The sequence below is a fragment of the Dermacentor albipictus genome, chromosome 9 (genome assembly GCF_038994185.2).
Source record: "Dermacentor albipictus isolate Rhodes 1998 colony chromosome 9, USDA_Dalb.pri_finalv2, whole genome shotgun sequence".
Classification (NCBI taxonomy): Eukaryota; Metazoa; Arthropoda; class Arachnida; order Ixodida; family Ixodidae; genus Dermacentor; species Dermacentor albipictus.
This window is the reverse complement of record NC_091829.1, coordinates 116,041,702-116,068,655: the sequence shown is the minus strand read 5'-3', so window position 1 is coordinate 116,068,655 and position 26,954 is coordinate 116,041,702. Positions and strand designations below refer to the sequence as shown.

The following is a 26,954-nucleotide window of genomic DNA, read 5'->3' as shown; positions in this document are numbered from 1 at the left end:
GTTGAAGATATCATTAAGGTACATATTAAATAGTAATGGTCCTAATATACTGCCCTGTGGAACGCCAGAAGTAACAGATTTTAGTTCAGATTTCATATTGTCTACGCAGACAGCCTGTTTTCTATGTGATAAATATGATTTAAGAAGCGTTTGAGCCTGTCACGGAAAACCATAACACAATAATTTATTTAGGAGTATAGTGTGGTTCACTAAGTCGAATGCCTTCGAGAAGTCCACCAAGACACCAATAACGAAGGCTTTCTTTTCAAACTGTGTTAGTATGTATTCCTTTTGTTCGAGTAGCGCTAATTCGGCTGATATATTTTTGCAAAACCCAAATTGATTCGGTGACTGAAGATCAGGCTTAATAATAAAATTGGACAACCTAGTATATAGAACTTTCTCAAAAGCTTTTGAGAAGATTGGGAGTATAGTTGCTGGTCTATAATTTTCTAAATCATTGCGGTCTCCTTTCTTATACAGAACCGTTACTTTGGCTATTTGCATTTTATTAAGAAATGTGCTGGTAGCTAAGCATAAGTTAAATATAGCTGCAATAACAGGCGCAATGACTCCGACAACATGCTTCACAGGCCTTACTTGAATTCCGTCAATGTCATAGCTACGGCTGTTAATAACGTTTTGTATTACTGATATAACTTCTTATTTTGTAACCGGGTTCAGATATATCGTTTCATTATTGTAAGTATTAATGTATTTATTAGAATCACGTGGTGAGTTGCTATGAGCTGGGGTCGTAAAAGAGTTGTTAAAGGCATGTGCTAGCTCTTCTTCAGATATATCTTTATCATCTAGCTTTAGCGTACTTGGGGCAGCTTGTCGTTGTTGACGTCTCAGTAGAAAATTTAATCTTGACCAAAGCAAATCGTGTCGACCATTTTTTAACTTCAAGTAATGTAGAGTAGTATTCTGCGCGTGCCTGGCATAGTTTTTTTTTAAACCTATTTCTGTATTTCCTAAACATCCGCAGGTCATCTGTTGAACGTGAATTTAAAAAGATTTCGTAAAACAAAAACTTGCTTTTCATTTTAATTTTTTTGCGTAACTCAGAGGTTACCCAAGGTTTGCTAGTTTGACGTTTGGATCCACGCACTTTTAATGGGAAGCAGGAATGGTAGAGCTGTTTGAATACTTCGAGAAACTCATTGTAAGGAACCCGTTCGGAACCCATTCCTCTCGAGGAACCCGTTTGGGCTTCCTTTGTAGCACTTATCTATGTTTGGGTGGATGTCTCATTTCCCTATTGATAAGTATTTCTGTTTAGTGTAACTGATGTGGTAAGTTTCATTACTGTCTGCGATTGCCTGCCAGGAGGCCCATCCTTAATCCGTTTCGCTGTAACGCAACATTAAAACTTCAGTCGAACTAACTTTTGGCTCGGAACTTGCGCGACGACGCCACCGCGCGGAAGAACACGGTCAGGCGGACGCAGGCCTGGTTTCCGGGGCGGATGTGCGAGAAGCGGCAGCTTCGTCCCGCGTTTCATCATTTTCCGTGTTGTTCGCTGCTGCAAGGTCCAACCGTGCGGCATCGGGGATTCTCGGGCTCCTGTCAAGGATTGCACGGTAAGTTCAAATTAACTTGACTTCTTCGTTGTTTCCGAACACTGTTCATCTGTGAATCACCGATCCATTTCAGCCTGCCCGTGCGCCTGCCTTTCTATATGGCATGCTTTCATGCTATAGGTTAGTATTCTAGACCATGTGCGAGGGTTTTTGTGACGTTCAGCCGTCACCATTCCTTCTGAACATGCAACTGAACGGCGTAGCTTGCTCCATCGCCCCTGAGAATTTAAAATTTGTGGCCGAATCGCCGGCTGGTGCTTGCTTATCACTTCTCCCAGCCGCTCACAGAGTCGATGTACAGGGTCCTGAATACTTCGCTGAGCGTGTTCAAAAAAGGATTTTGCGTTCACCGCTCCACCGTCCTTGCTCAAATTTTGCAGAACGATCGCAGTTTGGCGTTGGCTTCATGTAGTAGAACATTTGGCACGGTTAATTGCCTGGCTTTCAAGAAAAAAGTGCAAATTTGCCTGCGCTTATGGGGTTGCGAAATGCTACCGCGGCAGCCGAAACATGCACTCGTGTCGCCGCCGGCCTTCAGCTGCAGAAAGCAGCGCTTCAGCGCGGGCTGTCGCGTGTTGCCCGTTCGTGTTCTTCAAGTACAGAACAACTGAAAGGCGACCTTTTTATGTTAATTTTTTTTGCTAAGGCTATCCTGAGTATTCAGGTAAATTTTATGGGGCATCAATGGGAAACATTTGGTGGTGTTTGACAGAAAAGGAGAAAGCTCATCAACAAAAGTTGAGCTCCTGATACTGTTAAGAACGGCCCAGCTGAAGTGCAAATGATGCCAGCCAGTTGCGACAACGGGCGTCAATGTTTCCTAGAGTGCCGCCGCAAACCTCTAGCCACGACGTCACTAAGTCGCCATTGTGACTGAATGAGTTTGGCGGGCCAACTATTGTTACCGAACCCACCAACGCGGACCTGATCTGCTATGAGTGGGGGAGCTGCCGCGGGAACTTCGTCGGAGTCCCCTTCCCACGCGCCGACCAAGACGAAAGACAATGGCTACCCGGGCGCACTGCAAGGGTCCGCTCCGAGTTCTACGAACTCCATGTGTTGTCGGTTTCGGGCCGTGAAGCTGTGTGTGTGTGTGTGTGTGCGTGCGTGTGCGTGCGTGCGTGTGCGTGTGTGCGTGCGCATGTGTGCGTGCGCGCGCGCGCGCGCGTGTGTGTGTGTGTGTGCGTGTGTGTGTGTGTGTGTGTGTGTGTGTGTGTGTGTGTGTGTGTGTGTGTGTGTGTGTGTGTGTGTAAACCATCCCGTGGAGAGGCGGCGTGTTTACGATGTCTGTACGAACGTTTCCGCCACCTTAGAATCGGGGGAGGACCGAGTGTTTATAAACGGCTGTTGTGCGGATGCTCGATACACTTTCTTAAGCAGTCATGTTAGACAGACAGACAGACAGACAGACAGAGACACTCTCTCAAGCAGTCGTGTTAGACTGACGTACTTTCTCTCGCAGTCATGCTAGACTGATGAACTGCATGTAAATACTGTAAGTAAACCCATATTCCTCGTTCTCGATGAGAAGCAGTACTTCTCTTCATCAACGTCCTCAGCGAGGATAAGTTGGATGACGGTATGGGCCAGCTACCTTCGAATTCATGCAGGACTATAATCTTGACAACGGGTCACGAGCGATTGGATTGAGCCCCGAATCCTGACAATACCCATGCAAGAGCCAAAAACTGGCTTTTGATTGTTATACTGCCTACCACATTTCTTTCCTAATGAACTCTTGAGTGTATTAGTTCTCCTTTAAGTAGACGACGGATTTAAAAGATGGTCGCAGCAGTGGGAAATGCTGCACAACCCAGAAGGAAAGAGTCACACACACGAGCACCTGTAGCAATTCCGTCATTCCAGCGACAATAGGCGGCGCGCGGCGGTAGGTCCAAATGGCTGCCGAGGCGGTGATAAGGCGATCTCGCAAGCGTGTGCATCTCGAGCAGCAAAGCACGTCAGGCCCTCTGGTTTCGCTGCAAGCGGTGCTTTGTCTCTCGCTAAAGAAACGCACAGGTGCGTAAGTTCAACGCCGGTCACATCATATGCTGCGGCATCAAGTCCGTTGCAGACACCGATGTCAACGTCGAATCGTTCTGCCTGCAGACGAGTGCAACGAAAGGCCCGCCGCACCGCGTGCACGCAGCAGTACTTGAAGATACAGGCTCTGCAAAGGTCAGTATGTCGTTACTAGCCTTGAGAATGCTCACGGGCATGGAGCCATATATTTGTGTTTTCGCAAACAGTTAGTAAACGCTGGGGCATACCAGTAATAGACAGTTGTGTTTCGAGTGCTGCTGTTTGAACAAATTAGTGCTGTGCAGTAAGAAAGTGCGTTTTCAAATGTACACTTTTAGCAAAGGCTGTAAAATGCAACACTTTACGAAACTCGTAGCGTACAGAGGTGATTACGCTCGCATAGAGCCTCGAGCAGCGTACAACGGAGCAAATAAACTGAAATTTAGCGTAGCTGTTTGACTAGCGCCACAGTTTGAGCACCGCGGCACGCTGCACCTGCGATTACTATTCGCTTTTTCCCTCTTCGGCGCACCCATGACTACAGTGAGACCGAACCGCTAACTGCGTCGCATATTTCTATTACCGGGTGACTACTTCGGAGGAGGGCCGCGTGGCGCCGCCTGCGTCGCTGGAATGACCGAATCGCTGGTGTTACGATTTTTCTTTTCCTGTACCTATGTTGCGTTACTTTACGATGTTTGCATTATTCATCAAAGCTGCTGCCTCTGGCACAGCAACCATACAAATTCGTTAAGGTGTCATTAAGTCATGATCTCTCACAGGTGAGACCCCTCACGCACCAGTTACGGCTTCGATCTGAACTTGCACGTTACATATATATAACCGTTTACCCATATTATGCCATGGACAATTTGGGTAGGTAGCTGCTGCTTTAAATGTTTTCGTTCGTGGTATGGCATTGGATATGTTGGCACGTGGTCCAAATTCCGGAGTCCCCCCATTGGTCCAAATTCCCGGATTCCCTCACTACGGCGTGCCTCATAATTAGATCGTGGTTTTGGCGCGTAAAACCCCATATTTTTTAGAGTTTGCAGGTTGTTATGCCGTAATAACACGGGCATTGGTTTAATATTGTAGCTCCCACAACATCGTGGAAGAGAGCTGCCACTCTTTCCTTCGTTTCTATCTGAATGCACGGCCTAGCGCCAGTAAAAAGCGCAGCGGCATAGAGGAACCACTCGCACGGCGCATCCTAAATACCCACCATTTCCCAAGACATCTGACGCTGTCACTATCAATGGGATCTTGGAAAGAACGTGACAAGGTCGATTCAAATAGGTCGCGAAGCTTCGGGCGAAAAGCGGTTCAGTACAGATTGTCACCGACATCAGCATGGGGGATTATGGGAGCAGCGATTGAAGCGCGACTAGGTTTGGAGGGAACAAAGATTGGGAAAGAAAAACGCGTTTTTTTTAATTCTAACGAGACACAGTTAGATTCATTCAATGAAAATAAAATTCCTAGTCAATTTTATATATTCGTGACGAGTTAAGAAAATACAAGTTTAATTTTATTATTATTAATAAATGCACTTCTTTTCAGCGCCCATCGCTACAGGGGGCGTTGACGCCACTATCACTCGCAACGCAATGCACGTCTTGAAATGGGCAGAAAGGCGCACTCGTATCACCTGTCGAAATACGCCCCCCTCACAGTTTGTGCTTTCTTGCTTGTCGAAGTTTGTCTGAATTTGGTGACGCGGGTAGCTTCATTGCTTCTTACTCTGTTTAGTCAAAAGTAGTGAGTTACGACCGCCAGATAATTGTGTAGCTGTTTTCGGGCGACTGCGCTGGCCGACGGGCTTGGCATCCAACAATAGGATCAGCACTCTACACCTAAAGTTTTCTTCGGCCTCCAAAGAAAGTATGTTCTGTGCAGGGATGCGATTTCGACAACCGTACGGCTGGCCTTTTCCTGCATCGCTTTCCACGCTGAAAGCTCGAAACGCCCATCAAGTCGAATGGCGGGGCATTTTATGTATATATATATATATATATATATATATATATATATATATATATATATATATAAATTTCGCGCCTTCGAAAACAAAATGACGTCGCTTCTGCTTTTAACGGACATGGCGTCACATTATTTTTTCTTCCACCGGAAGTGTTCCCACCACATACAGATGGCGCTAAGCCCCAAGGACCGCCGATGGACCGCCATGTTTTGAACGTATGGGCTCCTATGGAAGCTTCGCTACCAGGTATATTTACCTTGAACGTGACGCAAGTACCCGCAAAGTGGGCACGCAAGCAAGAGATCAGTGTGTTCACACGCTGTTCACGTCAAACATCTGCGGTTCCCCACTAAGCATGCGCAGTGTTGGTATACGAGCGCAAAACCACTGTATGCCTTGAGCTAAAGCTGTAGACATTGGTTTAACACACGCAACGTACTCAACCAGACAATTTGTGAGTCATCGTGCAATACTTAACAGGCAGCGCTAATATACAGGGTGTCCCAACTATCATGCACCAAGCTTCAAAAACATTGAAATGCCATGTAACTGGACGGAACCAAGTTAATGCTGTTTGCTGTCGCTTGGAGATACTCAGATTGTTTTTTTTATGATTGAACATAAATACATAATTAGTCCTAAACATTTACCTTCTCAAATATGATAATTAGATGAAAAGTGTCAATGAAAAAGTGTACATGAATGTGAAAAGAAAAACTCCCCATACAACTTTCTGTTGCTACATATGTGCTACAGGGGCGTAGCCGGAGGTGTGGCTGATGGGGCTTCAGCCCCCCCCCCCCACCCCAAATTTTTTCGTGCTGTCCATGCACCACCGACCAAATCAACCCCCGGCACCGGAAATCATTATGGATTTTGTCTAGAACGTGTTTTTCACGCTTGACAAGACACATTGCGAAGTCGGGCTGGATTTTGCAGCAACGCCCATGTTCCGGGAGTCCCATAACGTAGGCAGCCCCATCCGAGCTCAATGTTTCAAGGGCGTTTTGATGGCGAACGGGCTCGTCGTGGCATCTCGTGGAGGCCGCAGAATCTACAGAGCGCATGGATCTCCATTTCGAAACATTTTGGGTATAAATCTCATAAACTTGATCTGAAAGGTGCATTGACATTTTCAAAGTTGCGCTTTAGATTTTCAATTGCGGAACTTTGTGGGTTTAATGCTGTTATAAACATTTGACGAGAAAGGCGCACTGACTTTTTTAGAGTCTTACATGGGAACATACAACGAGACAAGCCGAATCAACACACTATCACAGCAGTTGAGAAAGCACTCAGCAAGGTCCAATGAGACGAACCATTGTGGTGAAAACTTTGTGCCGTCATGTCACAAAAAATGTCAACATTTTTTTTCCACCTACGCCAAAGAATCATTGTCAAGACACTAAAGCCAGCCAAGGTAACTACGTTCTTCTTTATTTTTTCGGCTTTGACTTTTATTCGTGCGGAAACATTGAGCCGCTATAATTTTTTTTTCTCGTTACCCTACCCGCGGGCTGCCAGAGCCAGCCAGAGCGCATACGTTTTTCTCGTGTTGCCCCGACCACCGCGCGGCGCACTCCGGTGCGCTGTCGGTTTTCTCTGGCCTAGTGGATTTTCGCCTTGCAGAGTTTTGGATGCTTTCTGTCTAGCAGACGAGAAAAAGAAACAATGGTCGCTCGCCGCCATCACTGTGGGGATTCGACGGATTGCACCGCGTTCACTTGAGCGCAACCTGTCCGTTAAGTCTTGTCTCGCCGGTGTAGGATACCGAGAAGTATGCGTATGGCTCTCGGTGGGCCAAGCGTCTCACGTTTTCTTCGATATTCTTTCGGCAGCCATATTAAGTGCCCAAAGTAGGCATTCGATTGCAGCCAACTTTGCGTTTCTTCATTTCGGTGCCTCCACCCCAGAATAGGAAAAAAAATACATTGTTGCGGCGCAGTGAGTTGTCGCATGGTGAAAGTTCGATTTTGTTACTTCTTTTTGCGGAAAGTAATGCACCACGGCACGCTTCTGTTCCCGAATAGTCTTATTATATTATTGCGACAGCGATTATATGGACACGCCAGGCGCATTCCTGCCGTCGCCGTCGCCCTCAAGTTACATATACACTCCAAGGGCGATAACATCGTGACCGAGCGCCGCATGCTGTATGTGCGAGTGAAAGCGTAGGGGGGGAAGGGGGGTAGAATGGGTGAGCCAACGATGGTGATTCAGTCTTGTGTGCGCAAAGGAGAAAAGGGGGGAGCAAGCGCCTCGCGCGCGATACATTGGGAGGAGTGGATGGAATGTGGGTGGGATCTAGAATTATGTGAATCAGTGAGTGAGCAACATGTTTCTTTGCCTTGTTTGGCGCATTATATACAGTGACTTTTTCTTAGATACGTAGATTTATTGGAGACTTATACGTATATATAAATATCTTCTTGCGAGCTTTTGTGTATACATGCAGTGATGTCTGTTTGCACTGACATTTTTTTACCCTTTATCAAGCTGTATCTTCGCAGTTGTATATCCCATTGTATCTTCGCATTTCTAATGTACGAGGAAGAGTCAAATGATAGTGAGCCTAGCCACGCGGCGCAATAATAGTTGGGTTTATTATCTACGAGGCATGTGCGCAGCAGAGAGGCATCTCTCATTTACAAAAGTGACACGCAGGTGTGAGGATAAACGTCCTTTAATGCTCTCATACACTAGGTTGAGCATGATGGCGTGACATAAATGACACTCCAAAAGTTTAACAGCGTGTGGCCGTGAAGTTTTTGACAGCTGAAGGTATTTCACAAAAAGGAATTAGTTGCCGTATGGCTGCCGTGTACGTTGAACATTGCATTTAATTGGCTACTGTGACGTGTTGGAGCAAACGGTTCAAGGAAGGACGCGAATGTTGCAAAGACAATCCAAGACGGGGCTATAGCCATCGTGCTATCACCCCCAACAAAATTGCAAATGTTGATGAGCTGATGAGGCAAGAACGGAGCATAAGCATCGATAAACTTGCAGAGCGTGTGAACATCAGTCACGGTTCGGTTCACGCCATAATTCATGAACATCTCCGTTATTGGCTCTTGTGTGCGCAATGAATTCCCAAGATTTGGAACCACCGCCAGAAGACGGAGAAGTTCGGCGCTGCCTTGACTCCTCTGATCCGGTATTACAATGAAGGCGACGACTTCTTGACTCCACTTGGGATCGGGGACGAACCATGGTGTTACACTACGAGCCTGACACACGATGGCAAAACTTACAGTGGAAACATTCGAATTCACCATGTCCAAACAAAGCAAAGGCCGTCATTGCCGCCGGAAAGGTGTTGTAGACTTCTTTTTTTTTTCGATCGTCAGGGGCCATTACTGATAGAATTTGCTGAATCTTGAGAGACTATCAATTGTTTCCGATGCTGCAAAACGCCGGAACGGCTGCGTTTGAAATCAAGAAGAAACGATGTGGAAAATTGACGAATGGGGTCATCTTGTTCCACGACAATGCCCGTCCCCGCATCACTGATGTATTTAATACAAAACTGGCAACGTTCAAGTGGGGAAGTGCTGCAACATCCGCCACACAGGCTACATCTGTCGCCTCGCAACATCCACATTTTGGGGCAACTGAAAAAAATAAACAGCTCAAGGGAACCACATTCGTGTCGGACGATGACGTGAGAGTCAGTTGCAGACTTTTTGAAGCAGCAACCCAAGCAATTCTATGAGACCGGAATCACGCGACTCCTTAGTCAATGAGACAAATCTCGGAATGCTCATGGAGGCTACTTTTAAATAAAGTACCCCGTTTGTCATATATTCGCATTGACTTACTTTCATTTCACTCGCCCTCGTACATTTTGCAGAACTCCTGCTTTTAATACTTGCTCTCTCTTGTGACTATATTGTCGGTGCAATTACTCACGATACACGACCTGCGACAGCTGCTCCTGCCTAACACATTGGATTAAATGCCAGCGTCATTGAGATTTTTCACTGGCCGTTGCGTATGTACAAGAATGTAAACATGATTCTTGAATGACAAATACATCACAAAGAATGACATTAACATATTTGTCCTCAACTTGTTCATTTCATGGTCTTTAGATTTTTCATATCAATGGCATGCACTGCTTTGCTAGTTTAGAACTAATATAGTTCGAAAGTTTGTCTGATGTATTCTTAGTAAATAGACAAAAAACATGGAAGCATTACTATAAGTTATTTCGGCAAAATTTTTTGCACATATGAGTATATTCTTTTATGAAAACATACATATTTTATTTGTTTTGACAGTGCGTAGCGTTCAAGAATTTGTTTGCAGCATCTTTGGCATTGGCAATGCAATTATTATTCAAGTAGTCGATCCCTCGCCGAATCCTTTAAGAGGAAGCTTTAGCTCGGGCCCAACTCCAACGCGGCCTATTCAAACTATTCAAATACATGTAATACGCAAAAACGCTTTTCTAAGATAACCCCTGGATTGCTTTGAATGAAGTTTGTTGCATTTATGAGAGAAAGTTAACTTCTAGTGTATGTTGGAAGCATAATTTCGATTTAGGGCCTGGGTTTTCTTTACCATATTTCGAAAAACTCGAAAGTTCGAAAAAGTAGAAGCACAACGTTTACACTCTAATAGCTCTGCTTCAAGAACATATATCGTGGTTCTGTAAAAAGCATCTATTATAACAGTCAAATCGGACAAATTTGGTATGTCAATTTGTATCATACGGGAATTGGTTACGTTGTGTACAAGGGTTCAAGGGTCTCTCTCAAATGCAACAAATTTCATTAAAATCGGTCCAGAGATTATCTCAGAACAGCGTTTTTGCGTTTTGCATGTATTTGAATTGGCCGCGTCGGAGTTGCGCCCGAGCTAAAGCTTCGTCTTAAGAAGGAGGCCGAGCTGCGATGTGAACCCCCCCCCCCCCCCCCCCCGAACGAAGTTTCTGGCTACGCCACTGACGTGCTACTTAAAAAGGGCGCTGAACCACTTCTTGTGGAAATGGAGAAAAGCGTTTGAAGCGCAAATAGGCTATTTCAGAAATATTTTGCCGCAAGAAGTACTTAAAGGCGTTCAGCAAAAGCGGAGTTATTAACTGTCAAACACGTCCTCCACTGTGCTCCCATTCCTTCTTCAATGCCTTGCACTGCGAAGATTATGGCGCAGTGAGGCGTGGCCACAACGCTTAGCCTTCTATATGACACCGAGGCGCGCAGTTCAAATCTTATTTTGGATGTTAACGTAGGCACCACGACTTTCGCCTTTGGTGCCTACTACCATTACCCCCTGAACAGTTTTCAGGCCTGCGCGTCACGTGATGTGACGTCGACGAAGTCACTACGCACAGGCTGGGAGGGCCGCGAGCGCTTGCTGCGGGCTCCCCTCGCGAGAACTGATGCCACACACAGGTTCCTCGACCGCCAGGTTCGCACGATTTATCAGGGTAATAATTAATACTAATATAGCTAACAATAATACTAATAATTAAAAGTGTATAACAGCTGAGTCTTACCAGTACTCACGTACGGGGCAGAAACCTGGGGGCTTACGAAAAGGGTTCTAGTTAAATTGAGGACGATGCAACGAGCTATGGAAAGAATAATGATGGGTGTAATGTTAAGGGATAAGAAAAGAGCAGATTGTGTTAATGAGATCTTAGTTTAAATCAAGAAGACGAAATGGGCATGGGCAGGATATGTAATGAGGAGGGAAGCCAACCGATGGTCATTAAGGGTTACGGACTGGATTCCAAGAGAAGGTAAGCATAGCAGGGGCGGCAGGAAGCTAGGTGGGCGGATGACATTAAGAAGTTTGCAGGGACAAGCTGGGCGCAATTAGCTCATGACCGGGGTAGTTGGAGAAGTATGGGAGAGGCCTTTGCCCTGCAGTGGGCGTAGCCAGGCTGATGTTGAATAATTAATGCTATGGAGGGAATCATACATAGTTATTGATCACAGCAGACGCCGTCTGTAAACATATTTACCACTACACAATCTTCGCGGCTGAAATAGATGATAGCAACCGATATCGCGATGTAATATAGGCACATGTTGCCTTTTATATTGTGTGCTATAAAAACATAACTGACAGCCAAAAGTGATTGCACTGATTAAAGGCACGCACATAACAATACCCGAAAGTATCATTTTGTTTATTATTGTACGCACTAGGAGCCTCAGTATAATGACAGAAAGCAGAACATCGCACACTGCAATGCCAAAGCCATGCCAAATGTCGGAACACGATAACCATACTGTCATTTTAGTTGTAGGTTAGGCAAAAATATTATTTCCTCATTTATCAGAATAAAAAATGCTGCACTTCAAAGGCATCAAACACATTGCGTTTCAGAGTCAAAGACATGCAAAAAACCACTGTCTACTAACCACACTGGTGACCAAATTGTGGACTATAGTAGCATGAATAAGTGACGCAAAGAACCACTTATTGCCCCGCTACAGGTAGAGACATCCACAAGAAATCCCAACGCACAAACCAAATTTCACAATATGTCTGTATGCACTCTGCACAAGAAAAGCACACACAGCCACAAGTTATCACAAATAAGTCAATTTACCAACCACAGCAAAAACTGTCTCAGGTTTAGTTCAATGAGAAAAAAAGAAACATATCGCATGGAGATGCAGAAAACACTACAATTTCAAATTACAAAACAACGAACCGCCGTTCAAATCTAGGCTGGACAATATGCATGACACAAACAAAAGGCTAATTCTACGGCAACAGGCAGAAGTTGGTGGAAGAAATCACATCAGAAAACTGTCAATAAAATACCCGCAGTGCATTTTAACGCAAATAAATGTGCAGAGTACAAGGTATGGAAAATAATCTTCAAGAAAGATTTAGGCTTTTCGGCTTTTCGCCCTTTGTTTTTTTCTAATATTTATATGATCATTCCTTTGTTTGCACAACTTGTTCAGCATTATGTTTGCTGCACAGCTTGCAACCAGTGCGACAAGGAGCTCGTAGGCGTGGCCATTTTCACATGCATCTATGTCCTCAAGCCTCGGCAGATAGTCTAGAGTCAGTTGCTGAACCACACTCATTTGGTTGGCCCCATGGAGAAACTGTGTCAAGGCAAGGCACTTTGTGTCGCAAGCTTTGTAAATACAACCTCCGTGTGCATGACTGCTGTAATAACAAGGGCAGAGGGAAATTTGAGGCCACCTCGGTCCAATTGTGCGATTAAAAATGGGATGTCTTCATCCATTTAGGTCTCATTTCCAGTAACAACCAAGGTCCCTCGGCAACTTTCACATTTTAGAACTTTCATTGTAGCTGCGCACAATACCTACCAACATGACGGCATTCGTGCTGTGAGGGCGTCAAGGTTATCGTTGCTAACATGAAGACTAAAAGAGATGCCTACATCTCTGCCACTGTTTGTTTCTTCGATACCTCTGAGCTCATCAGTGCTCATCCTTGGGAGAGCATTTTGAAGGCGAATCCTGCCCTCTGTTTCACACAGTTGTCGAACAGATATGCGGTACTACCCACCAGCCATCTGCCGGTACTGTCCAAAACGGTCCTCGGGAGGATCCCTTCGGACTTTCCCTAGTACGACCTACTTGACGTGAAGCTCACTTATGCCGTACTTTACCGATTCCAACAAGGATTGAGCAGAGAGCCTTAGGGCACTCAATGTCTCCTTGGTAAGGGGTCGTGCTGTGCCCATAAAATTCCCCAGACGTTGAGCCACGTAATAAAAGCATTTAGAAAACCTATATTTGGGCCACCTGTATGGATTCTTCGTAAACATTACGATGGTGGAAGCCTTTATTCGGTGTCTTTACATCGACTATACTCCACCAGCGAAAAATGCTTTTGATGAAATCTGCTGTGCAGGCGCATGCTGCAAGTTGACTTCACCACTGCAAGCTGCCAGGGCTGCGGCTACGTGCGCATGAAAAACCTGCCGTACCAGCTTAACATTCTGCCGTTCCAAGTTGCTTGGATTAAGTGCCGTTGACGTCAAGCCATACCCAGACTTTAGCAGCAGAGATGACTCCTCTTTATGCAAATCTCTCAAACGCCTGAATGAATAAAGGTAATTATGCGGTTTTACGTGCCAAAACCCCTTTCTGATTATCAGGCACACCGAAGTGGTGGACTCCGGAAAATTCGACCACCTGGAGTTCTTTACCGCGCCTTTAAATCTAAGTACACGAGTGTTTTCGCATTTTGCTCCCATCGACATGCGGCCGCCGTGGCCGGGATTCGATCCCGTGACTTCGTGTTTAGCAGCCCAACACCATAGACACTAAGCAACCATGGCAGATGATGCCTGATGCAAATGAGACAGTCATTTTGAATAGAGGGCGAATATCATCATTTAAAAGCTCGAAGCATGCGTAGAAAAACCAAGTGTCTGCACTTTTCTGGCTCGGGCAATTATTTCTTACGCACTTAAAGAGATACAGAGCATCTACCACGTAAAATACCGGTAGATCTGGGTCTGCCGAATGTGGGTAAACATGACGAAGCATCGGCTGTGGGAGAAACATCTTCATTTCATCCCTGCTTAGTTAGTTATTGTCACGGACAACAGCTATGACCCTGTACCCAATCTCTCCTTAGCGTAAGATTTCCTTCTTCAGTATGGCATGAAATTGGTCGCCCTGTATAGTTTTTACAGGAAGAATGTGTGCTACCTCCTTGAATGAGCCCAGAAGACTTTGAACCATACATACGTGTGGTGATGTGGCTGCCTCTTGGAATTCACTGCAGCACCACATATGTTCCCACCCTTGTACTCAAAGCAAGCCTTGATATGAATTTCGTCAAGCTTCAGCGTGACGATGTGTTCATATGGCTGCAGATGTTTAAATCTCGGAAAACACTTTAAAAAGGCCCTGAATCACCCCTCGAGTTTGTTGAAATGATATATACCGCGGGAAGCATACGCCGCATTAAACATCTGAGCTAGGTCCCCTATTGCAAAAACCAGCGTCTCCCAGCGCCTTCCAGTGTGAAACCAGCGCGCTTTTTGGCGCTGGGTCGCACTGGGTACGCTGGCACTCGCTGGGACTCACTGGGACACCAGTGACAACGCTGGATAAGAGCTGGGTCACACTGGAAGAGACGCTGGTTCCACTGCCATGACGCTGGGGCACACTGGTTTGTGCTGTACAGGCGCTGGTTCTCGCTGCGGTTCGCTGGTTCACACTGGAAACTGCACTGGTTGTGTTTGTTCCGCGCTGGTTCCAGTACGCATAGACGAGCGCTGCTGAATATTATATTTTATACAATTTCATCGTTTGATACTAGTCTCTTGTTCTAAATAACGCTATATCTTGTAGTTATAAAACCCTATTTCGTGTCACAGCTTGGAATAAAGGTGCGTGAGTTGCTCTGTTTATTCAAGCACAATTGAAACTGAAAATCACTTTCCTTTTTTATTTTCTCTTTTGACTGGGCGGATAGCTAAATTCTTGAACGAAACCACGTAAACGCAGAGGACGCCGCGTTTTTAGTAGTTCGCACGTAACGTATGACTGGGAGTTGTCGCCGTTGTTGCAGTGTTGTGGAGTGGATATGAAATGCTGAAGTCGTTCAGACGGGCGCGAACGGACCCCGAGTTCGAAGCCTAACGCCGACTGATTTATTATCGCACCGATAACAAAGCTTAAGTATTTCTTGCGGTTACGCTTTCCCTATTGTACTAAAAAAGTTCTGAGGCTCAAATGCGCACATTTTAGCTTTCGCCAGCTACCCGCGCCGAGATCGGTCCCCACCGAAGCTTAGGCCTAGCGCATCCGCCGAGTCCGTTCTCACGCTATCGGCGCGTGTCAAGCCTCAGGAATCAAGAAATATAACAAGGATAAATCACTCTGTATTTAAGCTTTCGCATCACTGTTCTTAAATAAACAATTTTTTCATGTATACAGTGCCAAGATACAGTGCCATGTGCCATGTGCCATGTATGCAGTATACAAGAAGCGATGACCGGTGATGTGACGCGTCATAAACACAGGTATATGTGCTATCACCGAAGGCTCCCAGTACTAGCCTGCTCTTCTCTGACGAAGATATATTACTAGAGAGGCGTGTTGACTGAAAGGCATCACTGAACTAAGGAAACGTTGCATATCCTTTGCGTGAAGAACAAGAAACGGCTATCGAAATCGGCAATAACAGCCCATACACCATCCCGGGTCGGTGGTTCATTTAGGACTTTTTTTCGAAGTTAAAATAGCAATTGCAAGTGAAAATCGATGTTGTGGCACTTCGAAGCATACGGCTGAATACGGACAGCAACTTTTCCTTTCTGGTACAGGCGTAAGATTTAGTTGCTGGGCGATAGCGCATCAACCATGCCTGTACAAGACGTAGCTTTGCGAAACAAACTGCTTCTCGGCTTTGACATGGCAAATTGTCCTTGCGTTTCCGTCTGCTGGCGTGGCATAGCGGTAAGGTGCCGGGCTTGGAATCTGTAGGTCGAACGATAGAATCCTGGTCGAAGCAGTTTTACTTTTTACGTTTGTTTTTTCGTTTTTTTATTGCACTAGAACGTTCCTTCTTGCTTTCTGCATTCAAAAAAATATATACGGCGTCCAGGCACCGCATATTTAACGCGCTAGAGCTGTTTTTCGCGCGAGTAGCCAGTGCCTCCCAGCACGCTGCGCCTTCCCAGCGCCCCAGCATCCAGAGCGCTGCACTGGGCCCATAATCCGGCGCACTGGGTCCCAGTGGCACTGGGTTTTGCAATAGGGTTTTGCTGTCGTACGCGGTGCATGCAAATCGCAAGCGGATCGCGAAATCACCTTCTCCCTAACGCCCACTTTTCAGTAAGAGGCCCTGTCCTCCCTCTCTTATAGACATATTATTTCGTCATCGGACGCACTGTTTCGTCATTCCCTTAGCCGGCTGCTATTGGCCGATAGCTGACATCAAGCTGCGGTCGGTTACATGCCGTAGACACCGCGCACGCCGCGGGGTGCCGCCACGAGTGCACTGGCTAAGCGCACTGCGGCTCGCTGAGGACGACCGCGTTCTGCTTATGTGTACCGCGCGGTAGCATTACCCCCTGAACAGCTTTCAGGCCTGCGCCCAAAATATCCACGTCACATCCGGCAGGCTGACACTTCCAGAAGCCGCAGCGGCATGACATTAGCCTAGTTCTTTCACGCTCCTGGCAGCGCGCAGACCCGTTGGTTGGAGCGGCGTGGTCGCGTTTATTGTTCCCTTTTGTTGTTTTGCAGCAATTTTGTTTCCGTGCGCGATGTGCGCTGCGGGCTAAAATGCCAAATAAGTGTTGTGTGCCGGGATGCACCGGAAAATACGATACGGTGATCAGGATACAAACGTTATCTTTCCCTAAAGATGACGACACTTTCAAGAAGCGGCTACGATCCATTCCTAGGAAGGACTTCCGCCCACTTCATACACTACAGCTCCGAGTGTTTTCCGTACAGGTAAGAGTTCTTGATGGTGCTGCTGTGCGCTGCTAGTTGCTCGTACTTGTTAAGCACTTCTACTCTGATACTTCCGAAGCCCCGATAGACTTTTGTGGACACATGGACTGTAAACACGCTTACACAAAGGGGAGAGCATTAGGTTATTTCAATAAGTGGCTTCTCAGGCATTTACGAGACATTTGTACATTGCTGCAGCTTTCCGCAGATCATTTCCACATTTCATGCATCGAGAGCACGACTTCATACACGGATCCAAGAGCAGAAAACGTTCTTACAGTTGCACTACCAGCACTGCGGTTGCGCCGTAGATCTGCGCCTATAGTTTTTTTCGGCAATCATTTTCAGCACCACACAGGAGTACGAGAGAAGCACCTGATGCCAAGAGGAGCCGATTAGAAGCTTCCCAACTGGCCGTGTTGCCGAAGAGTCACTGGCTTCACATGAAGCGGAGCAGGAGAGAAACCACTTTTCGTCCCTCGAAGAACTCAAGGCGCACTTGCAAGGGGCATCAGTGTCGGTAAAGTGGACTGTTATCCATAAAGAAAAGTGCACGATGTTTTTGAACATCACCGACTATCATGAACCTCGGTTGAAGGCGTCATTGACGGTGTTCAAAAACCTTGAAGTGTCTCCCAGCTATCAAGGCTCTGTGATGAAAAACCTTGCTAGCGCTGTTGTACCAGACTATAGATTCCCTTCAAGACATAATGGAAGGAAGCATAAATGAAGGCGAGAAAGGGGCTGTGAAGTTTATGAAGGAACAGCTACCACTTATTTCTGCAGAGCGTATTCAGTACAGCACACAGGTAATGGTGCTTGCATGCATTCTCCACACAATATCGCCGCACGCCTATAAGTTTTTGAAAGAAACAAGTACACTAGCCTTGCCCCATCCGAGCACTATCGGGAAAGTGTGCTCATCTGTTCAAATGTGCCCCAAAATTTATTCTTGCGATGTAACTTTCCTTCAGTATGCTTCCCGCGAATACACGCAAAGTGCCTTGAGTGGTCAGTCGCGCGGCAATTTTGCGTGTATTAGAGGGATACTTTATTGCTATTGTATTAGCTAGAAAAAATGGTTTAGCTGGTTTCGCTGAGTCTACAGCAGAGTCTGCTGCATACTTTTTTTTCTTTCGTGATAGTAGATTGCGTATGGGCCCCTTTCCCGTTTCATCTGCTTCACTGCATAACAGAGTGTACTGCGGCGGAGCTACCTCGATGCAGTGGTGCTGCTCGCGCAAAGCCTGCTCATGTTACCGAGTTTAGTTAACGTCTCGTTAGGACATTAATATGCACGTGGTCAATCACGTTAATGAAGCGATAAAGTTTATCCAATGTATAAAAGCTAATTCTGCAATCCTCCCTGCACGTTTGTGCTTGGGTAACCGCTGCGACGTTTAAATGACGATTAAATATGCAAAACCAAATTGTATTTATGCTGTGACAGAAGCAGGCTGCTCTCGTCTTTCCAATCTACAAGCAAGCACTGATGGTGACTGGAATGCAGCTATACCTTTGCGAAAAAGAATGTCAAACTCCAATTATTTTTTAAAATTCTGCATAGCCAGACTGCCCATGAAGCTCGTACAAGTGCTCCCGGCCAGACTTACACGTAACGAGCATGTCGAGTTTCGCATAAAACCAGCAGAGCAATTGCATTTCACTTCTGCAGTGAACACTAGTTAGTCGCGCGTGGGAGAGCTTCTCAGTACGCGCTTTCTGCTACTGACTGAACATCACAGCCACGATGCCGTAACAAAACTCCTCCTCGCGGAGGTGCTTGCTGCACACCCGAGTTGTAGCCGATGGCTGCTTGCCGGTTTTAAGTTTCGCGATCCAAGCTTCACGCAGCTTCTTGTCCCGCAGGTACGTGCGATGGCTGACGCCGGACTTCGGTGCGCACGTCCGGCACTGCGACACCGAGCAGTAGCCTACTATCTTGAACAGCTTCAAAGGCAGTCGTTACCTATTATAGTGATTTTAAGTGTTGTCAAGTAGCCACCCGAAACGTGAAAGCCCCCACTGAATCAGAACCACGGCGCAGGTGAGACTTTGAACTTTCGTTCTCCGCTCACTTCGGTGCTTCCGAAGCCGTCGGCGCGGCTGCAGCAGAATTCACCACGAATAGCAATTGCGCGCTCCATGTTTCTGAACCTAGATAACTCAAGGAAGCTAGTCACCAGGCCGTTTCGAAGGCGATGCCTGTAAGCCATCATCATCAACAGCATCGTATCGTGCCACGAATCAAGGGATGAGACAGGTACGCCACTTGGTTTGGATACCCGTGTTTACTCTCCGCTACACTTTAGGGCGCCTTCTCTCAAAATGCGAACCGCGGCGGAAGAACCGAATGGTAGAGCTACGAGCGCGACCGCAACCAGGCAATGTCAGGCTCAGCAGGCTGCTGTGCAGAGAGTAGCAAAAGCCGCAGCTCGCCGTCGACGCCATGCACAGTTCATATCGTTCAGATGGTTCTCGTGAAAACGACGCGAAGAGACTTCGCCGCGAAGACCCTGTAGTGCGTGGTGCCGAAAATGGAACTGCTACGGAAGCTCTCCTCCAGCACATGCCTGTTACACTTTTTTGTAACTTTTTTTTATTTCCCCGCTTCACCTCCTCTCTCGACCTCACGTGTGCACCAAAAACCATCTCCCTCGTCCCGCGGCAGAGGTGCTGGGAGCGGCAGCAGATTTTCGGAACTCTACTCAGGATGGGGTCGCTTCCCATTTCTGCCGTGCCGATGCTTCCTTCAGCTGAGTAGTGGTAGTGCATCGCTCGTACACAAGTCTTCAACGGCTTCCAGTGACCCACGCCAAGTTGGCGCACTGGTCTGACTGTCCATGGTCTGATGAGGAGAGCATCGGGCTTCTGTGCTGAGAAAGCGGCGTTCGAACGCAACCGTAGGACCAACTTCAGTAACAGTGTATGTGGCACTGCTTATGTGCCGCACTCCTATGAACCTCTTTCACGCCAACTTGGACCGTTGAGTATGGGACACTTGGTAGCGCTTCATTTCAAAGACTTTCTTCGGCGCCTACTTCGATCACTGCGTGCGGGTGCTCTATACTCACGCAAAAGAAAATATTTTAAGGATTTCTCCGGTGCTAGGAATATTAGAGCCCGCATCGTATGTATTAAAACAATCTTGTCAAAATACGTATTCGCGCATGCGCCACGCACCGACTTCACCGCGGTGCCAATAGATGGCGTAGTGTGTCCAGAGGGAAGCACGAAAGGAGAGCGTGGCTGCATACGTGCCTCATACTTAACGCATTTCGGCGGTGTCCACATGGCGTGTCACTACATTTCTTCAATACTAATCGCACTAACGTAGGCATTCATCCAGACGTGGGTTCTCCCACAATTTTCGAGAGCCTTGTTCTTAATATTCTCGCCCCCAGCTGATGAGATGCTTATTCTAAATGTGGCCGCCTCCAGCTGATGACAGTATGAGTGACGACCGAGTAAGCAATGGTGTTCCCCTCTACAAAAAAAAAGTAAATTTGATTCCTTTTAAGAGGTGTAATTTCGGGTAACTGAACGCCAGCAGAGTAATTCGCAGGTACGAACATCGAACAGAAAGTGATTGCGGCCTTTTGACGCATTTATCGGAGCTTATTTGATCGCCGTCAGTGTTAAATAATTGGATTTCTATAGACTGACTCTTCGTAAAGATATTTAGCGGGAATTTGGTTTTTAATTAGTTCAATAAAATTTATTAGCTGAGAGAAATGTGCCTTTTGCATAGCAATTTTCTTCGAGATAAAATTTCGCGCACTGGTGGTGCAGTCGCTTGTTTGTCGAGTTGTCGTTTTGCGTGGCTCGTTTGTACATGGCATGTGGGGCTTATGAGATCTTTTTCATTTAGGTTTCATCGAGATGCTTGACAGAGTTACCATAAAAACTCCAGCTGGGATTTTCGACTGTCATTCAAAAAATTTCCAAAAGCTATAGCACAATGCTAAATATATAAAAAAGTATGTCAGCGACATGTCATGGTTCCAAAGTGTGTTGCCTTGCCTTCATTATGTACTCTGTTATCTTTGTAATTTTGTAAGCTTAACGACTTGACAGGCTTCTGCGTGAATGTCTAATTGCTTGTACGTTTCCGTATTTCTTGTCCTCTGTTAAAAGAGCCCGATAGAGCGGCAGTATCACTGCGTCCACAAATTAATAAACAAACAAAGATATAGAAAATAATATATAATATACGATAAATATATAAGTATATAAATATTGCATAGAGATGCAATATTCAAAATCGCTCGTACAAAAATATAGACTCTTAAAGATCTTACGAAAAAATCCCCACCCCAGCACTTCGTAGAGGTGGCTGACCAGCAAAACTGAATAGTGCGGCCCATGTATTTACCACTGGGTTAATCCCGACGGTTCATTAAACGACGGCTTGGTAGGCTGCCGGATCCTCAGTACGTAGTTTCTGCTTGCGCTCGGCTGCGCGAGCTTCTTCTTGTGGCTTCGCTCATCTCGCGGCCTTGCTGATCGAAAGCTGCTTGTTCCTCAGGAGTGCGTATGAAGCATGTCATAGCCATTTCGGAGCCGGAGAGCAACTGCTGCGCGCGCGCTCGGCTGCGACGAAGAGCAACATCACTACGGGCGCAGCCAATCGCGCGCCTCTCTTTATGTTTCAGTTTTCGCGCATGCGCATGGAGTTCCGCCGGAGGAGTTTTAAGCGTACAAGCGATAGACGGACGGACGAATCGGCTAGCCATATACAGCATCGCTCTAAAAAGAGTGCTTAGGTAATTCGTAAAATATAGAGGTAGGCCACAAGATTTAGGAACGCATATTTTATTCATTAAGCACGGAATACTCAAGGTTCGCCAGTTATACTGTATAGGGGAATGCAGCGTGTAATAGCTAGCAAACTGTGGACCTTAAAGGTGTTTGAACTAAAATAGTATCACAATACCCGGAGAAACAAATGCTTAAACAGTTTGTCGCAGGCAGTTCCAATTCCCCACATATCAAATTGCATCAATTTAACCTATTAAATCGTCGAAACAATTCATAAGAATGCACATAATAGAACACGAAATATAATATAGTTTATGCCTTTCCTTGTTTAGTTTTTTTACCCATCATTGGTGCTTAGTGGCTATGGTGTTGGGCTGCTAAGTACGAGGTTGCGGCATCGAATCTCGCCCATGGTGCGCGCATTTCGATGGGGGCAAAATGCGGAAACAGCCGTGTGCTTAGATTTAGGTGCATGTTAAAGAACCACAGCTGGTCCAAATTATCTTGGAGTCCCCCACTACAGCGGGCCTCATAACCAAATCGTGGTTTTGGCACCTAAAATCCCATAATTGTTTTTTAGCTCATTAATAATATTTTCCTAATTGTTAAGATTATATTTTTGGTGCTTACATTATTAGAGCCCATTTGTTTTTTGTTATGTCCCAATTGCTGAAGTTGTGTAATAGAGAGCGTTTTGGTAGTTAATGTTGTTACTACTTACTTGATTTGATAATCGCTTCTTTACAATTATAGTTAATCTGTGGTTCTTTTGTATATAGCAAGATGTTTATTTACACGTGGCGCTGTTAAACTGATTTGATGTGATATGACGTGACGAATCCGGCAGCGCAGCCCTCCGCACCTCACGGCGCCCCCCCCCCCCCCCGGAAGCGAATAGATCGCCCACACAGCTGCGCATGCCGTGGCCGAAGCACTCCGCGCATGCGCAGGCCGTCTCCCCTCCGCTCCCCCACCACTTTCCACCTCACGCTTTCACTGTAGCCTCCTCCTCCGCTTTCCTGCTCGCGCTGCCTTCACTCTCCCCTCGCGACAGTGAAGATGGGTCTGCGGGGACGAGATGTTATTTTTTCACCCCCCGCTGCGCTCTGCATTCGTTCTTTCATCCTTCGCTCTGCTCCTTCGCTTCGTTACGCCGCCGAGGCATGCCAACGCTCACCGCAAGAACGAGCGCTGAAGAGTGAAAGCGTTGGTGGATTGAGATGTACATGCATGGTAATCCGGGGCCCCAACTAACGCTTCTTTCACAGCCACACTGTGGATTTGCGTAGCAAAATTGTAAGCCCCATAAAATTTAAGAAGTAACTCTACGTTTTAGTGACCCGTCAGCCTACACTAGTCCTGTTAGCTCCTACAGTATTGATTTTCTCGGATACTTGCTATAAGTCGTCAAACACATGTGCTTAATAAGAGCTAGCTTTGATTCGCCACGCATGGACTACGACCACCTGCTAGTTTTCAGTCTCTCGAGGAGGGGGGGGGGGGTGAATGGCATCGTCATGTGTTTTTTTTTGTGTGTGTGTGTGCATTCTGTTTTTACTGCACGTAATTGTAATCGCGTAATCGCCGTTTGAAGTAGAAAAAGCGTGATGGAGGAAGAATGGTATAGTGGGAAAATCGGCGATCTTCAGAAACGCGCCCTCTCGCAAAAATGCAAGCTTTGAATTTCAAGTCGTTTTCAGAACTCAAGAACGAGGCAAATGTACAAATGAGCCGTTCCGGACGGTGGTAAGGATCTTAAGAGTAGCTTTAATTGAGCAGATCCTCTCAGAACACATGCGACCAAAGAAATCATTTTTTAACCAGTCAACGCATTTTGATAAGCTCCGTTATTTTAAAGAATTGAAACCTACGGTCTTTGCGCAGAATACTTTCTTTTTTTTAGTTTTATTAGGAAATTACTCTGTACTGCAATATTTAATATATAACCATAGTCAAGCTTACAGTTATTTGCATCAGTGATAAAAATAGATGTATCAAGATTGCGTATCGGAATCCAAATCGGGGAAAAATCATGTATTTGAGAGCGCTTTCAAATTTACAACTAAATTGCGAGCGCTACATTTACAAAACTATCGTAAACTTTGTAAGGATTTACAGAAACTGAAAATGTTTGTGCCACTTATGACCGCTTATACAGGGTGTCCGAGCTAACTTTACCCAGAGTTTCGAAATATGCAACTGCCACCCAGCTGAACAGAACAAAGGTAATATTTGCCGTCGCTTGGAAATACTCAAAGAATTTTTTCCATTCCCTCTATTCACATTATTAGTTTTAATTATTAAACTTCACAAATATAGTTAGAATAAAAGTATCAATGAGAAACTTGCAGAGCGACATGAAAAATACCCGATACAGCTTTCTCTTCCTCAGTACGTGCCACATAAAAGTTTTTTTTTCCGAGCGTGAAAGTAGCCCGCGAGTACACGTGAAGTTTCTCGACCGGCCACTGGCGCGGCAGTGTTGCTTGCATTTGCGGGCTTCTTGCACGCTCGGAAAAACACTTTTACGTGGCACGTACTGGGGAAGAGAAAACTGTAGCGGGAGTTTTTCATGCCGCTCTACAATTTTCTCATTGACACTTTTCATCCAACTATAATAGTTGACAAGTTGATAAATAATTAAGACTAATTATCTAATTAGGCTGAATTAAGAAACTCATTTGGTCATCTTCAAGCTACGGCAAACAACAATTGCCTTTCTCCTGCAAAGCTACGTGGCATTTTGCATATTTTCATACATTGGCTTAAGTTAGCTGAGACACCGTGTAATTTTTTAGATGAAATGTAAAAGTTACTGGCATATGTATTTAATGACATGTGGTGCATATTCACGGATTTGTAAACGAGAGCTTCAGTGATTTGTTAATTGCATAAGTTTACAGCAATCTTAATCAAATTAAGCCCTTCATTTAGATTTTGCTTGTTACAGTCAGTACAATGCAGCTTTATCTACGAAATGCGACATATTTCATTGAAGTGGGCTGATTTACGAGGAACAATTATGATGGATCTACGTGCCATAAGCACGATATCTATAAGGCGTGCTCTAGTGAGAGACCTTGGATCAACAAACCTATCTAGGTTGACCATGTGACACCATTGCTTCGTTTTAGATGGACAGGAATAAGGAACTTCAAGTTGACGCTCATAATATGCTTTCTCCTATGTCTGCAAACTTGGGAATTGAACTTCAGAACCGAAATAGAAGCGAGCCGGACACACAAGCTGTCCGCCAAGCGATAAATTTTTAAAACCATTTTATTAAAACAAAAAACCAAGGAATCCACGTGGCACACTATCATTTCCTCAAGCAGCGTCAAAGCAATATTGCGTCGTCACCTCGTCAACTTTAGATTCGTCAGATTCGCATTGCGGGAAGAAAGAAAAGGGAAAGCATTGTTTTTTCCTAAGGGAAACAAGCAAGAGGTAATAAATGATCAGTGAAGGAGGATACGCCTTCCTCCAGGCTATGCTCTTCTCAGAAAAGTCAAAGAATGGAGTTGGCTCCTCTTTCGCCGTCCCGACTGTAATTGTGTAAAGCTGGACGAGGGTTGAGAGGCGGTGTAGGGCGGCAAGGGAGGCGGAGTGGTTTATTTCGACATCATCCAGTGCTTCTCGGTGTTCTTCATTTGTCCGTGTGACCTAGTAGCAGATAGCGATGCTGGCCATGTCTTGAGCCGTCGACGACAAAAGAAACAGCGCGAACACTAGGCATCTTCAACCGTGACCTTTCTTAACGAGCGACTTCGTCCTTTATATAGCAGATTGTATTTCTTTTATTTTTCCCGTTTTCTTTTTTTATTTTTGCTTACTGCATGGCTCTAGGTTCTTACATCATGCTGTGGAAAAGTTGGCAGCGCGAACTTGAAACCAGACAATATATAGAAGAAAAGCGGTGTAAGAAATGAAAGAGAATTTCTTCGAGGTGCTTTTGTTCAAAGAGAGTACTGCCGCATGCATTTTGGTAGTGTACTTGAATCCCCGCTCGTGCTTTTTGTTCCGCATATACTCAATTACGCTAACGCTTGCGCAATAAGCTCGCGGTGGTTGAGGGTTTCTACCGCTCCGCTACACTACAAAACAGACTCGCACGAACCCACTCATACATACGCACAGGCGTGCACAGACCAACACACTCGCGTACACACGAACGGACACAAAGACGCAAGCAAATGCACACACACACACACACGAACACGATTACACACTCACAAAAATACACATGTACGCTCAAAATAAAATTTGTACACACAACTACTCAGCACGCAAATGTAAAGCGCAGACAAACGCAAACACACATAAATATAGAAATAGACTAGCAATAGCTAATAATGACCAAACTGTTTAAAAAATCCGCCTCGATTCAACCCTGGGAAAGTCGATGTACAGCGAAGCTGTTGCCAACGTTACACACCAACACAAGCGACGTCCGTCCAAGCCACACGCACGTGTTCGGAAATGCAGCATGTACCCTCATTCTTCTGGACCTTCCGCCAAGGGAACCTGCGATAATGAAGTAATTTAATGTTTCAAAGTAAAATGCGCCTGAAAAGTAAGACTTACACACAAGCTGCAGATATAATAGCTTCAGATTGTTACTCTAATGGGCCGTGGAGCCATTAGCACAGCCTGCATCGTCATTTTTGTAGGCCCTCCGCTTAACGGAAGTGCGTTATTGAACTAATTGAATTTCTCAAAGTAAGATGCGTCGGAAAATCGATAAAATACGACTTACGCACAACCTGTAAACACGATGGGATTCTACTGCAATTCGAATACACGGAAAAACGTAATTCTGTTACGCAGAAACTCGAAACACAAAGCCTTCAGCTGCCGTTTGTTTATGTGCCAGTAAAACCTTGCACGCGGACAGGAAAAATCACAACCAACTAAAGGCTAGCAGCTTGGCTGTAAAAAAACGCTGGTAAGATATGCGATTATAAGGCCGATGGCGTTAGGTGATCAATTCTACCCCCCGCCGACAGGGAAATATGTGTATGCTAATTGCCTGCCTGGTTATAGAGTGAGTTAATATGTACCTCTTTAGTTTTTTTGATCACGGGCGTGACTTTTGATGGGGAAGCTGTTTCATTCAATCGTTTTCAGTGTGCTTTACGCTGCGTAAGAATTTTTCCGGCTCTTTACTCTTACGCC

General features: G+C 45.6%; 1 protein-coding gene across 1 annotated transcript in view; it reads left to right on the top strand.

Moving 5' to 3' along the window:
• Positions 1-1,538: 1,538 nt before the first annotated feature.
• The window catches only part of LOC135913576 (GTP-binding protein Di-Ras2), a 432,585-nt gene continuing 407,169 nt past the window's right edge, over positions 1,539-26,954 (top strand). Inside the window, exon 1 of the mRNA XM_070525282.1 lies at positions 1,539-1,586. The gene's annotated coding sequence lies outside the window, so the exon portion shown is untranslated. The remainder of the gene's footprint in view (positions 1,587-26,954) is intronic.